A 15,528-nucleotide genomic window follows, 5' to 3' on the forward strand; every position below is an offset into this window, starting at 1 on the left:
CTGGAACAACTGATGAGTTGATATGATTCTTAAGCCCAACGAAAAAAAATTCGAGGTCACAAAAATAAAAATTAACATCTATACTGTTGCGGGTGGGCCGACCTAGTTAACCCTCCCTATACCTATCATCAGTTCAGATTCCCATTCTGATGTGCCACCCCGGTTATACGACGCAGTGAATGATCAAACACCCATATCCTTGACAGACCTACTATACAGCAAGTCTGCTGACTTCCTGCGAGCCCTCAAGGATTCCCCCAATAAGGATGCGATGACGGTATTGACGCATCCTTGGACTTGCGAAGTACGCACGAGACGACTTACTTCCCAAGAACGTAGGGAAAACACGACGCCGGAACTGGGTATTTTAGAAGCAACACTCCACAGGTTACGTTCATAGTTTGTCCTGGGTATTCTATAAGCAACCCTCCATAGGTTACATTCATAGTTGCTACCTGATATTTTAGAAGCAACCCTCCATAGGTTACATTCATAGTTGTTACCTGATATTTTAGAAGCAACCCTCCACAGGTAACGTGCATAGTTGCTACTGGGTATTCTATAAGCAACCATCCACAGGTTACGTTCATTAGATGCAACCCTCCATAAGTTACGTTCATAGTTGCTACTTGATATTTTAGAAGGAACCATCCACAGGTTACGTTCATAGTTGCTACTGGGTATTCTAGAAGTAACCATCCATAGGTTACGTTCATAGTTGCTACTGGGTATTTTAGAAACAACCCTCCATAGGTTACGTTCAATTACTACTTGATATTGTAGCAACATCTATAGGTAACGTTCATAGTTGCTCCAGGATATTTTAGAAGCAACCCTTCATAGGTGACATTCATACATAGTTGCTACTTATACACGCAGGGTTACGAAGTTCCGATGGGTTTCCCCCTGGGTGGGGTCTTTACAAACTTATTAGCGTTACACTGACGTTACATTCGTCAAAGTAGATACAGAGGAGGACCTCGAAACTTTACGGCGTTCCTTCGAGGTTTCATTCATCCTCAGTTTCTCCTGCAGTATGCTCCGAGGGGACCATGCCCTTCCTCGACGTCCCTGAGGCGATCAAACAACAACAACAACATCAATAATAATAATACTATTAAGGCATCACTTTCAAACACCTAATGGAGTTAAATAAAAAAAAAAATAATGAATGCTATCTCAATTCTAACGAGCGAACAAATATTGCATGACTCCTCCAATTAAATGCTTGACAGTGACATCATTGTTTGTCTAACGATGAAGGCGATAACCATATAAAAACCTCGCAATTTCTTTCCTTCAAATGAATAGAGTTCAGATCAGAGACACACTGAGTCACTCACTGGTGGTTTGACCTTTTGACATTGCCAACTGACATAACTCTTAAAAAGTAAATGAAATAAAATAATTCATCATAAATTCTATTTACGTGCAAAAGATAAAAGTAAAAAAATAATGCTTACATCCCTGTAAAAATAGTCTATTGTGTAAACAAAGTATAGAAACGAGGAAAAAATAAAAAATAACGGAAAGTTCAAAACATTGGTTTTTTTATGTCTTTCATAAGATGAATCAGTGTAGCCTATCATTCTCAAGTTTCTTTGTCCGAAGTCTCCTTTGTCACTGGGAAGCTCCTTCTTTAACAATTCATAAACGACAACATAGAAACAGTGGTACAAATGACACCGGCTTGCAAATCCCACTGTCTGGGAAATGCTTGCGGTAGATTAAAAGAGATTTGCGTAATAAAAGTGAAAAGCAACCTTGATAAAATGAACTTCCTTAATTCAAGGGCATAAAGGCGACACAACTTCAGAGCTAAACGGCGTGGAAGACGATTAATTTCAAACGAAAGTCAAGCATTTCGCAAGCACTCCCGCCAAGCATAAACATTCGCTAAAAGACTGCAACAAGATCAAAGAACATCACAGGAGGGTGGCTTGCGTGCATTTTTTTGTATCTTTTTTTTTTTTTTTTTTTTTTTTCACGTCTCCAACAATTTCTATCTCAAGCAATGCTTGCTCAAGCGAGGGAAGTCTTTGATCCTCCTCCTCCTCCTCCCCTCCTCCACGTCGGCGCGGCAAGGGTATTAAAAGCAAATCTGTAGATCACGTGAATTCCCGAAGTCCGCAGCAAAGAATAAGGACCCCGAAGCTCCCCTTGCAGCCCAAAAAGAGAAATTAGAAAAGAACGTTTCTCGTGCCAGAGTGAAAAGCAATTGCATGTCTGCTGCTGCTGGCTCTCTCTCTCTCTCTCTCTCTCTCTCTCTCTCTCTCTCTCTGTCCTGTCTGCTGGTTTCTGCCGTACCCTGTTTGCCGGAAGAGGTTTCTCAGCGAGATGGATTGTCTGCCTTCCAAGTCAAGATCTCCCTTTCTTAGTCAGGTCCTCATATCTTGGATGAGGATTTTCGTGAAAGGAGGAGCAGATAATACTCTGAAGAAAATATGAATTTCCCGCCGATAAACCCCTAAAGTATTTGAAATAATTATTAATAACTATGAATCTCCCCCAAATAAATCTCTTAAAGTGTTTGAAATAACTTTTTAATAAATATGAATTTCCCCTAATAAACCCCTAAAGGATTTGAAATCATTTTTAATAACAGAATTTTCTCCCAATAATTCTCCAAAGTATTTTAAATAACTTTTTAATAACTATAAATTTCCCCCTAATAAATCCCTAAAGTACTTGAAATAATTATACAATAACTATGAATTTCCCAAAAATAAATCCCCAAAGCTTCTGGAATAATTTTTAATAAATATGAATCCCCCCCAAATAAAACCTTTAAAGTATCTGAAATAACTAAATTTCAATTAAGGAGGGACAGATAATACTTATAAGAAAAATATGCTGAATTTCCCACAATAAATAAGTAAAGTGTTCAAAATAGCTCCGTAGTTGTATTTGGAATAGCTTTTTTTTTTTTTAATTTAATTGAAGGAGAAACTGACAATACTCCAGAGATGATAGGCCGAATTTCCAACAATAAATTTGTCAAGTATTAAAAATAACTTTAAATCACAGACGAAATATAATATATATATATATATAATATAATATATATATATATATATATATGTTGTTACTTTCAGCAAGTCAGGATGGCCGAGCGGTCCAAGGCGCTGCGTTCAGGTCGCAGTCCGGTCTTCCGGGCGTGGGTTCGAATCCCACTCCTGACAGATGATTTTCAAGATAATAACTACAAATAAAGGCATCTTGCATCAGTGCATACAAAATAGCACTTCGTAAAGATAATTCGTGGAAAGTGGAAACCCTAATGAAAGAATAATAGTTCCTATGATAACGACAACATTGTAAAATAATTACCGGGTATCAACAATACATCACTGAATCTCTGTGTATTATTAAAGTTTTTACAAGGAAAATTATAAAGTTAATTGTAGCATACTGCATTAAATCTATGTACATTTGACATTTTTTACAAGAAAAATGAAAAAGAATTTAATCAAATATACAAAATTAAACCTATGCGCATTTATGTAATATTTTTACACAAACAATAAAAAAAATACATTAATATACATATATGAACATTACACCAATGTTCATATATATATATATATATATTATATATTATATATATATATATATATATATTAATAGATTTTTTTAATTGTTTCTGGGTAAAAATATTACATTAATGCATATAAATTTAATTTTGTATATTTCATTTAATTTTTTTTTCATTTTCACTGTAAAAATGTCAAATGTACATAGATTTAATGCAGTAAACTACCATTAACTTTATAATTTTCCTTGTAAAATCTTTAATAATACACAGAGTTTCGGTGATGTATTGTTGATATCCGGTAATTATTTTACAATCTTGTCATTATCATATGAACACTATTCTTTTTCATTAGGGTTTCCTTCCCACTTTTCATGAATTATCCTTATGAAGTGTTAATTTGTATGCACTGATGCAAGATGCCTTTATTTGTAGTTATTATCTTGAAAATCGACTGTCAGGAGTGGGATTCGAACCCACGCCCGGAAGACCGGACTGCGACCTGAACGCAGCGCCTTGGACCGCTCGGCCATCCTGACTTGTAGAATATAACCCGCTCGGCCATCCTGACTTGTTGATATTAACAACATATATATATATATTATATATATATATATTATATTATATATATATCGATAATGTAATTGTATGTAATTTTTCCGTAAGTGATTTTAGTGTTTATTAGATATTCATTATTAATTGTTGATATATACAAAATATCAGAAAGGTGTAGAGGTAAAAGGTAAGAATTTGACCAAAACGTAATTTAAACAAACGACACGTCTCGTCCTTAATACATCATACAAAAACGAAGATTTTCAGAATAACATGAAAAGGCATTAAAAAATCATTCTTAACAATAAATAAAACCTGTGAAAACAATAATATTGAGTAAGATGATGAACTCACTGTAAGTTTATTAGAAAATTACTGTACGTTCATTTACAGGGGACTTAATTAATGTCAGAAACTGAGCTGTATTGCCATCATACATATGAATATTATTAATCACTCTGAACTTTTGTAATCAATAATTCGACAATGCAAGACAAATTACATTTAATAGGTTAGAATGGAAAAAAATCATGTACTCCTCAAATGATGTCTACTGAAGATAACAGAAATTTCTGGAACAGATTTAAATTTCATTCATCAGGTCAGGATGGCCGAGCGGTCCAAGGCGCTGCGTTCAGGTCGCAGTCCGGTCTTCCGGGCGTGGGTTCGAATCCCACTCCTGACACATGATTTTCTAGATAATGATTCCCAGTATAGGCATCTTGCTTCGCTGCTTATCTGTGCATACAAATGAACACCTCAAAAAATAATACATAAAAAGTGGACACGCTCATGAAAGAATAAGAGTTCGCACAATAATGACAAGATCGTACAGTACCTATGTGGTATCAACAATAAATCAATGTATATCAGTCAAGATTTTACATGGAAAATCATAGAGAAAATTATAATGTGCAAAGTTAAATCTATGTACATGTGACATTTTTTTTTACAAAGAGAATGAAAAAAGAATTAAATGAAATAAACATAATTAAATCTATGTGCATTTATATCATATTTTTACATGGACACAATAAAAAAAATAAATTTAAACTAATATATAAAAGGAGTCAACAGCACGAACATTATACCAAATTAAAACAGCGACGCATTTTTCTCCATTAATACATCATACATATATAAAGATTTACAACCCAACGCTAACAAAATAAGGGGAGTATGTTCTTAACAAAACATGACAGAATTTAGAGCGAAGGTAGCATTTTTTTTTTAGAGTAACAGAAAATAAAATACATAAAAAAAATCATTCTTAAGAAAAAATACAATCTGTGAACAACAATAATATTGAGTAAGATGACAAACTGACTAAGTTTATTTAAAAAATAACTGGAAGTATATTTATAGGGCATTTAATCAATGATCATAAGCATAACTGTATTGTCATCATACATTTAGACATTATTAATCATTTTGAACCTTTATAATCACTTAACAGCTGCAAGGACAAATTACTATCAATAATATCACAGAAGAAAAGAATGAAATAAGAATTATGTACTCTTCAGGTCATAAATGTCTTTAAAAAAACAAAGTTTATGGGACATTCATTAATTATATATATATATATATATATATATATATATATATATATATATATATATATAAAGCTGATTATGTTAGGCAACCTAAGAAATCAGGTCAGGATGGCCGAGCGGTCCAAGGCGCTGCGTTCAGGTCCTGACAGATGATTTTCATGGGCATGACCCATGCAGGTAAATTGCACCAGTCTTCATATGATAATTACATATAAGGGTGCATTATTTCAATCTGTACAATAAGATATCACTGCATACAGCTGAATATTGAAAACTCCAGATACATATGAAATTATTGTACGAGTATTATAAGGTGTATTATTTCAGTCCCAATACAATAAGATACAACTGAATACTGGACAAACAAATAAAAATTTTTAAGTGTAATGAACTTCTGCTGTGTGTGTGCTGATTGGGTGATAAAACAATAATAATTATAAAGGATCTTCATTTTATCGGCTTCTTCATGCACATCTATGACATGAATCTTTACACAGAAAACGATAATTAGAAGAAAAAAGGACTATAAATAAGGAGTAACAAGTATTAATATTATATCAATAACTCTTTTGTACCATTACTTCCACATTTACGAAAACGAAACCTCTTGTTATTGATACATCATACAAAGATAAAGATTTAGCAACACAACGAGAGGAAAAGAACAGTTTGTTCAGAATAAAAGCAGACAGAATTTTGTGGAGAAGTAACGTTTTCAAAGTAATGAATATGAAAATATGTAAAAAAAAAAAAAAAAGTTAATGAGAATGAATGCAATTGCTGCAAATGATAACACTGGGTACATTAGTTAAATGACTTAAGTTTACTTACAGAAGACTCAAATACTGATCCGAACCTGGACTGGATTGTCCTGCTACTTGTGAACTCTTGTTTTCTTTTTAAATAATTTTAAACCTTTGCAATTATCTATCGACAACACATGACACATTAAAATGAGTAAGGTCACAGAAAAAGCTTATTATATAATAATTAAGAAATCATTAAACCATGACTGTCTATGGAAAATGACATAAATTTAAGAGACGGATTTAAGAATAAAAAAAAAAGAACACCTGATTATGTTAGGCAACCTAAGATATCAGGTCAGGATGGCCGAGCGGTCCAAGGCGCTGCGTTCAGGTCGCAGTCCGGTCTTCCGGGCGTGGGTTCGAATCCCACTCCTGACAGATGATTTTCATGGGCATGACCCATGCAGGTACATTGCATCAGTCTTCATATGATAATTACATATAAGGGTGCATTATTTCGATCTGTACAATAAGATATCACCGCATACAGCTGAATATTGAAAACTCCAGATACATATGAAATGATTGCACGAGTATTATAAGGTGTATTATTTCAGTCCCAATACAATAAGATACAACCGAATACTGGACAAACAAATAAAATTATTTAAGCGTAATGAACTTCTGCAGTGTGTATGCTGATTGGGTGATAAAATAATAATTATAAAGGATCTCCATTTTATCGGCTTCTTCATGCACATCTATGACTTGAATCTTTACACAGAAAATTATAATTAGAAGAAAAAACGACTTTATAAATAAGGAGTAGCAAGTATTAATATTATATCAATAACTCTTTTGTACCATTACTTCCACATTCACGAAAAATAAAACCTCTTGTTATTGATACATCATACAAAGATAAAGATTTAGCAACACAACGAGAGGAAAAGAACAGTTTGTTCAGAATAAAAGCAGACAGAATTTAGTGGAGAAGTAACGTTTTAAAAATAATGAATATGAAAATATGTAAAAAAAAAAAAAAAAAAGTTAATGAGAATGAATGCAATTGCTGCAAATTATAATACTGGGTACATTAGTTAAATGACCTAAGTTTACTTACAGAAGACTCAAATACTGATCCGAACCTGGACTGGATTGTCCTGCTACTTGTGAACTCTTGTTTTCTTTTTAAATAATTTTAAACCTTTGCAATTATCTATCGACAACACATGACACATTAAAATGAGTAAGGTCACAGAAAAAGCTTATTATACAATAATTAAGAACTCATTAAACCATGACTGTCTATGGAAAATAACATAAATAACATAGATTTAAGAATAAAAAAAAGAACACCTGATTATGTTAGGCAACCTAAAAAATCAGGTCAGGATGGCCGAGCGGTCCAAGGCGCTGCGTTCAGGTCGCAGTCCGGTCTTCCGGGCGTGGGTTCGAATCCCACTCCTGACAGATGATTTTCATGGGCATGACCCATGCAGGTACATTGCATCAGATTTTCATGGGCATGACCCATGCAGGTACATTGCATCAGTCTTTATATGATAATTACATATAAGGGTGCATTATTTCGATCTGTACAATTGCATACAGCTGAATATTGAAAACTCCAGATACATATCGAAATGATTGTACGAGTATTATAAGGTGTATTATTTCAGTCCCGATACAACTGAATACTGGACAAATAAATAAAATTATTTAAGCATAATGAACTTCTGCAGTGTGTATGCTGATTGGGTGATAAAACAATAATAATTATAAAGGATATTCATTTTATCGGCTTCTTCACGCACATCTGACTTGAATCTTTACACAGAAAACGATAATTAGAAGAAAAAAAGGACTAAAAATAAGGAGTAGCAAGTATTAATATTATATCAATAACTCTTTTGTACCATTACTTCCACATTTACGAAAACGAAACCTCTTGTTATTGATACATAAAGATTTAGCAACACAACGAGAGGATAAGAACAGTTTGTTCAGAATAAAAGCAGACAGAATTTTGTGGAGAAGTAACGTTTTAAAAGTAATGAATATGAAAATGTGTGTAAAAAAAAAAAAAAAAATTCATGAGAATGACAGCAATTGCTGCAAAGGATAATACTGGGCTCATTAGTTAAATGACTTTAGTTTAATTACAGAGGACTCAGATACTGATCCGAATCTGGACTGGATTGTAGGCTACTCTCAATTGTGAACCTTTGTTTTTTAGAATAATTGCAAACTTTGCAATCATCTACCAACAATGGATGACAAAATTAAAATGATTAAGGTCACAGAAAAAGCTTATTATACAATAATTAAGTTATATAATAATTAAGAACTACGTAAATCATGACTGTCTATGGAAAATTACATATATTTACGAGACAGATTTAAGAATAAAAAAAAAGAACACCTGATTATGTTAGGCAACCTAATAAATCAGGTCAGGATGGCCGAGCGGTCCAAGGCGCTGCCTGCGTTCAGGTCGCAGTCCGGTCTTCCGGGCGTGGGTTCGAATCCCACTCCTGACAAGAAGTTTTCACAGTTCGAATCCGACTCCTGACAAGAGGTTTTCACAATGTATACGACAATAATTGTGCGTGTGAAAACTATTCAACGGAGAGGGAAGAAATGTTTAGTGTATGGCAGATTTCAGTTTCAAGTCGTGATTGCAATAAACATAAATCAACTCTGAAGTTAAATGAGCTACAAAAGGTTGACCATAATGAAGTATTTTATCCATTAACCAATACACGCCGAAATAGTTGAAAGAAAACAAGGAATGATGCATAAATCAATAATTATTAAACTAAAGCACAGAAAACATTAAAAACTAAAATAGTAATTGAAATATCTTAATCTTTCCATTTTCGATTGGTTAGGAAGAAGGTTGCAGGGGAGTAAGACCCTACCACATTAGTATACAAATAAAGTATAAACAATGGAAAAAAATATCGAGTAACTGCAAATTCATCGATATCTACCTCAAATGTTCTTAAAACTTGATTAAAATCTGTTTATAAGCTTACTGAGACATCTCGCAAAACAAACAAATAAATAAATAAAAATAAAATAAATAAAAAACCCGACAGACAAACGTGGGAGACAATATAACCTCACTGAACTTTTCGGTGGAGCTAAATATACTTAACTGCCAATGCCAAGTGGCCCACGATTCTCAGTTCAGACTACAGTCTATTCTCCGGAGTGTGACAGTTATTACTTTCATTATATTTGGTATGGAAATTCATATAAAAGGTATGATCATTTTGATGATAGGTATGATACTTTATATATATAACAGGTTTTGTTGGGCTAATTTGACGTATAATTTTCATAAGCATGATAATTTCTATAACAAGCATCATAATTTTTTTTATAATAGGTAGGGTCATTTATATTGCAGACTTGTTAAGTTTATAATAGTTATGATACTTTATGTAGTAGGTTTGGTAAATTTTGTAATGAGTGGGAAACTTTAAATTACAGGTTTGATAATTTTTATAATAGGTATGATAATTCATATAATAGGTATACGATGCAGACTGATTCTACAAAGTAATGAGTAGGAGCTACGCAAATTAAAGTTGAAATAATAAATCGAAAAGTTCAGACATCAAAGGTAACGTTTCGAGACGACTGAAAAATAATCACTTTATATTGCTGGAAAAAATGACATCTTGCTAAAAAAAATAAACAAATAAAATAAAATAAATACATACATAAATAAAATGGGGTATTTATCAATGTCCCTCTCCATTTTTTCTTATAGACTCCAGAAACATCATAAATTACATCTATATCTAATTTTATATATATATAATATATATATATATATATATATATATATATATATATATATATATATACATATATATCTAAAATAAAAAAAGGAGCCCATAAAAACACCAAAATGTAGAGAGAAAAGTACTATATTTCAGAGACTGCTGTCTCTCTCTTCAGGTATATGAATGAGAAAAGTTTACAGAAAAGGTGGTATTTATACCAAGAGATTCGTCCACAAGTTAAGCCAATTTAGGTCACCCCCGCTGATAATCTTCCTTTAATCTTCTTAAGCGTTGGTTGAATGAACACTGCGTCGACGATATCTGATATCCAATTCCCTTTTGAGATGTCATTACCTGTTCTCTAATTAAGGCCGAAGAAGCAGGTAATGAACATCTCAAAAGGGAATTGGATATCAGATATCGTCGACGCAGTGTTCATTCAACCAACGCTGCTTAAGAAGATTAAAGGAAGATTATCAGCGGGGGTGACCTAAATTGGCTTACTTGTGGACGAATCTCTTGGTATAAATACCACCTTTTCTGTAAACTTTTCTCATTCATATACCTGAAGAGAGAGACAGCAGTCTCTGAAATATAGTACTTTTCTCTATACATTTTGGTGTTTTTATGGGCTCCTTTTATTAGATGGAATTCTGTTGTTACAGAACATTTTTACCAGTCATATATATATATATATATATATATATTATATATATATATATATATATTATATATATATATATATATATACACATAAACGTTCATAGTTCAACAAGGAGCTAAACAGTAAGATTTGACGCCCTTGCTATTGCAAGTATTTCATTTATTCAAGAGAATGAATCAATCTCATATCTACAATCATGCTCAAAGAATTTCTACTAACTTAAGTGGACACTCTTTCTGTTTCTAACGTACATCCAAGAATCGCGAGACGCCTTCCTGCCCGACCAAAAGTCTATTTTAATCTGACCACGATTTCTAGATGCTTTCACACTAGACTAAATCATTCTGTCTGATCCGAACTAGTTCTCCCGAGGGGTAATCGAGGCTGGAATCTGGTGCGGTTTAGAGTAACATTAATTGAATTTAACATAGAATTTTGGCTAAAGGCTTTGGCCAAGCACCGGGACCTAATGACAGCGTTGAAACGCAAATTGGCAGTAAAAGGTTTGAAAATTGTAACGGGGAAAACCTTGCAGCTGCACTATGAATCAATTGTTAAAAGAGGGTGGAAAGTAAGGTGGAAGAAAGAGAATATGAAAGGAGGTACAGTAAAACGAACAAAAGGGTTGCAGCTAGGGGGCGAAGGCCCGATGCAAACAACCTTAACCTTGAGTAATGCCTACAGTGCACCGCATGAAGTGCACCGACGGGACTATCCCCTTACTAACTGGTTAATGTTAATTCTAACTCCGTAAGTACTAACCAAGTCCCATTTCTTGTTGAAAAGTGCAACTGCTTGCCCTCAAATCTTTCACTTCTTCTTAATTACCTTTCTTGCTTAGAAAAGCAAGTGCCTGTACAATACGTTTGTTATATGGCGAGAATAGACAGTATTTGCGTTCATAGTTTAAGGAAGTAAAATAAAAAGAATTATCATTTATAATGTATGCTCATTTCTAATAACTGAGCAGTGAGTGTCATTACTGGTGTTAAAAAAAAAACATTAGCTTGTCTTTTTACACACTTAACCTTAATCAAACATATACAAACATGCCAAATATACAAAAATGCCAAATAACAAAAAAATACTTGCCAAAACTGAAATCAGTATTTCACATTTACAGCGCTTTTAGATTAAAGCACAAATTTAAGGTTTAAAAGCTACATAAATGTGCGTCTGGCTTGATGTCAATACTGAAACGAATTTCTTTTCAAACATTCGTCATTCCAATTCAGGTCTCGTTCATAAAATGCAGTCGAAATGAGGTCACGCAGGTGGCATATATATATCGGGAACTTCTCAACATCTGATTACCAAACTAAAGTAGTAGATAACTGATGAAAAAATACACCGGCCTTTGCTCCAAGTCCGACGGCTTAGCACTAAGCTGCCGATGTTCAATTGCAAACTCCTCAAAGCACAAAGTATTTATCTCGTAAGAGATCTCTTGCAAGTAAAGCACACAAAAATTCGTTCCCCAAGCTATTCGACTGAATATCGATGTATGTACCATTAAGCGCAACGACTTACCTGCGTGCCAAAACATCAGTTAAAAATATGCATTCAGACATTCACTCACAGCTCACAAATCGACTCAATGACAATAGGTCACTGAACTCCAAAACAACACTCAAATGATCAGGTTTCTAGTTTACGGTCGCGTTCAGTTGGTCAGGCGACGCGCATCTCTCAAGTCAGGATGGCCGAGCGGTCCAAGGCGCTGCGTTCAGGTCGCAGTCCGGTCTTCCGGGCGTGGGTTCGAATCCCACTCCTGACAGAACATTTTCAGGTTTGAACTCGAGTGCAGAGTTTAAAATGAGGGGAATAAATATGCAAAACCATATGGGTAACCTGTACAACTTCAATTTGTATACACAGACAGAAGCCTTTGGTTCATCTCCCAGACGAATTCGTGTATTATTTACATTGACCGAAATTGTAATACGAGTGAGAATCAATATATCTTAATAAGCTTTACTCATTTTACGCCTCCCTAATGTCTTTCCACTTACCCACTGAAACATCCTTTTACTAAACCGTTTTATTCGCCTCACCTTTTATATCCTTTTACTAAACCGTTTTATCCGCCATGCCTTTTATATCCTTTTACTAAACTGTTTTATCTGCCACGCCTTTTCTATCCTTTTACTAAACTGTTTTATTCGCCATGCCTTTTATATCCTTTTACTAAACCGTTTTATCTGCCACGCCTTTTATATCCTTTTACTAAACCGTTTTATCTGCCACGCCTTTTATATCCTTTTACTAAACCGTTTTATCTGCCATGCCTTTTATATCCTTTTACTAAACCGTTTTATTCGCCATGCCTTTTATATCCTTTTACTAAACCATTTTATCTGCCATGCCTTTTATATCCTTTTACTAAACCGTTTTATCTGCCAGGCCTTTTATATCCTTTTACTAAACCGTTTTATCTGCCAGGCCTTTTATATCCTTTTACTAAACCGTTTTATCTGCCATGCCTTTTATATCCCTTTACTAAACCGTTTTATTCGCCACGCCTTTTATATCCTTTTACTAAACCGTTTCATTCGGCATGCCATTTATATCCTTTTACTAAACCGTTTTATCTGCCACTCCTTTTATATCCTTTTACTAAACGGTTTTATTCGCCACGCCTTTTATATCCTTTTACTAAACAGTTTTATCTGCCACGCCTTTTATATCCTTTTACTAAACCGTTTTATTCGCCACGCCTTTTATATCCTTTTACTAAACCGTTTTATCTGCCATGCCTTTTATATCCTTTTACTAAACCGTTTTATTCACCACGCCTTTTATATCCTTTAACTAAACCGTTTTATCTGCCACGCCTTTTATATCCTTTTACTAAACTGTTTTATTCGCCACGCCTTTTATATCCTTTTACTAAACCGTTTTATCTGCCATGCCTTTTATATCCTTTTACTACACTGTTTTATTCGCTATGCCTTTTATATCCTTTTACTAAACCATTTTATTCGCCACGCCTTTTATATCCTTTTATTAAACCGTTTTCTCCGCCACGCCTTTTATATCCTTTCACTAAACCGTTTTATTCGCCACGCCTTTTATATCCTTTCACTAATCGTTTTATTCGCCACGCCTTTTATATCCTTTTACTAAACCGTTTTATCGGCCACGCCTTTTATAACAAGCCAGACAGTCACTGATACTGCCCTTCTTGGAAGCACATTGAAGCTCCACGTTCGAAGTCGTCAGAATCTCATTTTGGCTGGACTGAAGGCTAATATCTAAAGGAATTAAATTTAAAATTTTCATATGCTCGATACGTTTCCGTTAATTAAAATATCAACTCTAATGATACTCATGCTATATTTGACTTATTTGGAGGAGCATTACTTTTAAGGGCCGTTTCCAAAGCAACAATGATAAAAGTATTTTTTTCACAATTAACTTTTTGTTTTATTATTTATTCCCAATGTTGGCCCTTTCATTCTGTTACGTGTCTTCACATATAATTTTTGGTTTTTTCCACACTATGTCAAACTAAATATAATCGACAATAAGAATAAAAATGCCACAATATTAACTTCGTGTTCTTTTATCTATTTACGCCCTTGTCTCTTTCCTTCATTTTCTTACGTTTTTCCTCATATGATCGTTTTTGGTCTCTTCCTCAGAAGTGAACGAAGACTGTAAATAATGAAGTAAATGACAATCAGAAGTGAACGAACATTGTGAGATATTAAGTAAATGTGAAAAATTAAGTAAATGACAATACTTAAAAAGATGAATTATATTTTCTAAACAAAAATAAAAAAGCGCTCTAAAATCATTATAAGTCTTACTTATCCTACCTTTACTCCAACCCCTGTCTGATTTCCTTTAGTGGAAAACTATTTAGTTAAGATGTTTCTAAAGTCGTCAACTAAAGAGGAAGACAAGGGCGGATCAAACGCACGGGACCTCATACCTCATCCCCGTCCTTATGCACCTGATGACCTTGCATACATGAATAATCCCACGGGTGACCTTGCACAAAAGAGGTCACCCAGACCCTGGTGCCGTGAGGAGCGGACATCAAGAAAACGGATAACAACGAAGAATTTTAAACGGTTTTAGCTCACTCAGATTATGAAGGAAATACGGAGACAAAAAATTGAAATAAACTGCACCACAAAGTCAAGCTGGTTTTATCTCTCGCTCTCTCTCACATTTGCCACATATTTTATATAGCGTCCTTCCATAAATCCTTGACACGGTTTGCTTACGATATTTCATTCAGTATCACTTGTCACGCAGAGAGAGAGAGAGAGAGAGAGAGAGAGAGAGAGAGAGAGAGAGAGAGAGAGAGAGAGAGAGAGAGAGAGAGAGAGAGAGAGAGAATTATTATACCTTCTTATGAATTAAATATCTCCTCCTCACTTACATTTATCAAATATAAGCAGAACTGATTATTTGCAAGCACGAAATACAACAAGGGTTTTTCCAAAGACATTACCTACTCTCTCTCTCTCTCTCTCTCTCTCTCTCTCTCTCTCTCAAGAACATACTTCACTTCACCTGGGCAAAAGTATATTAGGCCAAGGCCAAAACCTTTTGCAAAGTCCTAATCATTCAATATTTTTACGCGTGACAGGAGTTTTAAGGCACCAAAGATGTATCGGAATTTGATACAACCTGTGTGTGTGTGTGTGTGTGTGTGTGT

At 34.2% G+C, this 15,528-nt stretch overlaps 7 non-coding genes across 7 annotated transcripts; 6 read left to right on the top strand and 1 right to left on the bottom strand.

Annotated features, from left to right (window-relative positions):
* The first annotated feature begins 3,098 nt into the window (after nt 1-3,098).
* Nucleotides 3,099-3,182, top strand: Trnal-cag (transfer RNA leucine (anticodon CAG)). The gene has a single exon. It is a non-coding gene; the product is annotated as a tRNA-Leu (tRNA).
* Nucleotides 3,183-3,987: 805 nt separating this feature from the next.
* Nucleotides 3,988-4,071, bottom strand: Trnal-cag (transfer RNA leucine (anticodon CAG)). Its single transcript has one exon. It is a non-coding gene; the product is annotated as a tRNA-Leu (tRNA).
* Nucleotides 4,072-4,688: 617 nt separating this feature from the next.
* Nucleotides 4,689-4,772, top strand: Trnal-cag (transfer RNA leucine (anticodon CAG)). Its single transcript has one exon. It is a non-coding gene; the product is annotated as a tRNA-Leu (tRNA).
* A 1,974-nt stretch (nt 4,773-6,746) lies between these two features.
* On the top strand, nt 6,747-6,830 carry Trnal-cag (transfer RNA leucine (anticodon CAG)). The gene has a single exon. It is a non-coding gene; the product is annotated as a tRNA-Leu (tRNA).
* A 951-nt stretch (nt 6,831-7,781) lies between these two features.
* Trnal-cag (transfer RNA leucine (anticodon CAG)) lies at nt 7,782-7,865 on the top strand. Its single transcript has one exon. It is a non-coding gene; the product is annotated as a tRNA-Leu (tRNA).
* Nucleotides 7,866-8,847: 982 nt separating this feature from the next.
* Nucleotides 8,848-8,935, top strand: Trnal-cag (transfer RNA leucine (anticodon CAG)). Its single transcript has one exon. It is a non-coding gene; the product is annotated as a tRNA-Leu (tRNA).
* Nucleotides 8,936-12,549: 3,614 nt separating this feature from the next.
* Nucleotides 12,550-12,633, top strand: Trnal-cag (transfer RNA leucine (anticodon CAG)). The gene has a single exon. It is a non-coding gene; the product is annotated as a tRNA-Leu (tRNA).
* Nucleotides 12,634-15,528: the final 2,895 nt, after the last annotated feature.

This window comes from Macrobrachium nipponense, chromosome 39, assembly GCF_015104395.2.
Source record: "Macrobrachium nipponense isolate FS-2020 chromosome 39, ASM1510439v2, whole genome shotgun sequence".
NCBI lineage: Eukaryota > Metazoa > Arthropoda > Malacostraca > Decapoda > Palaemonidae > Macrobrachium > Macrobrachium nipponense.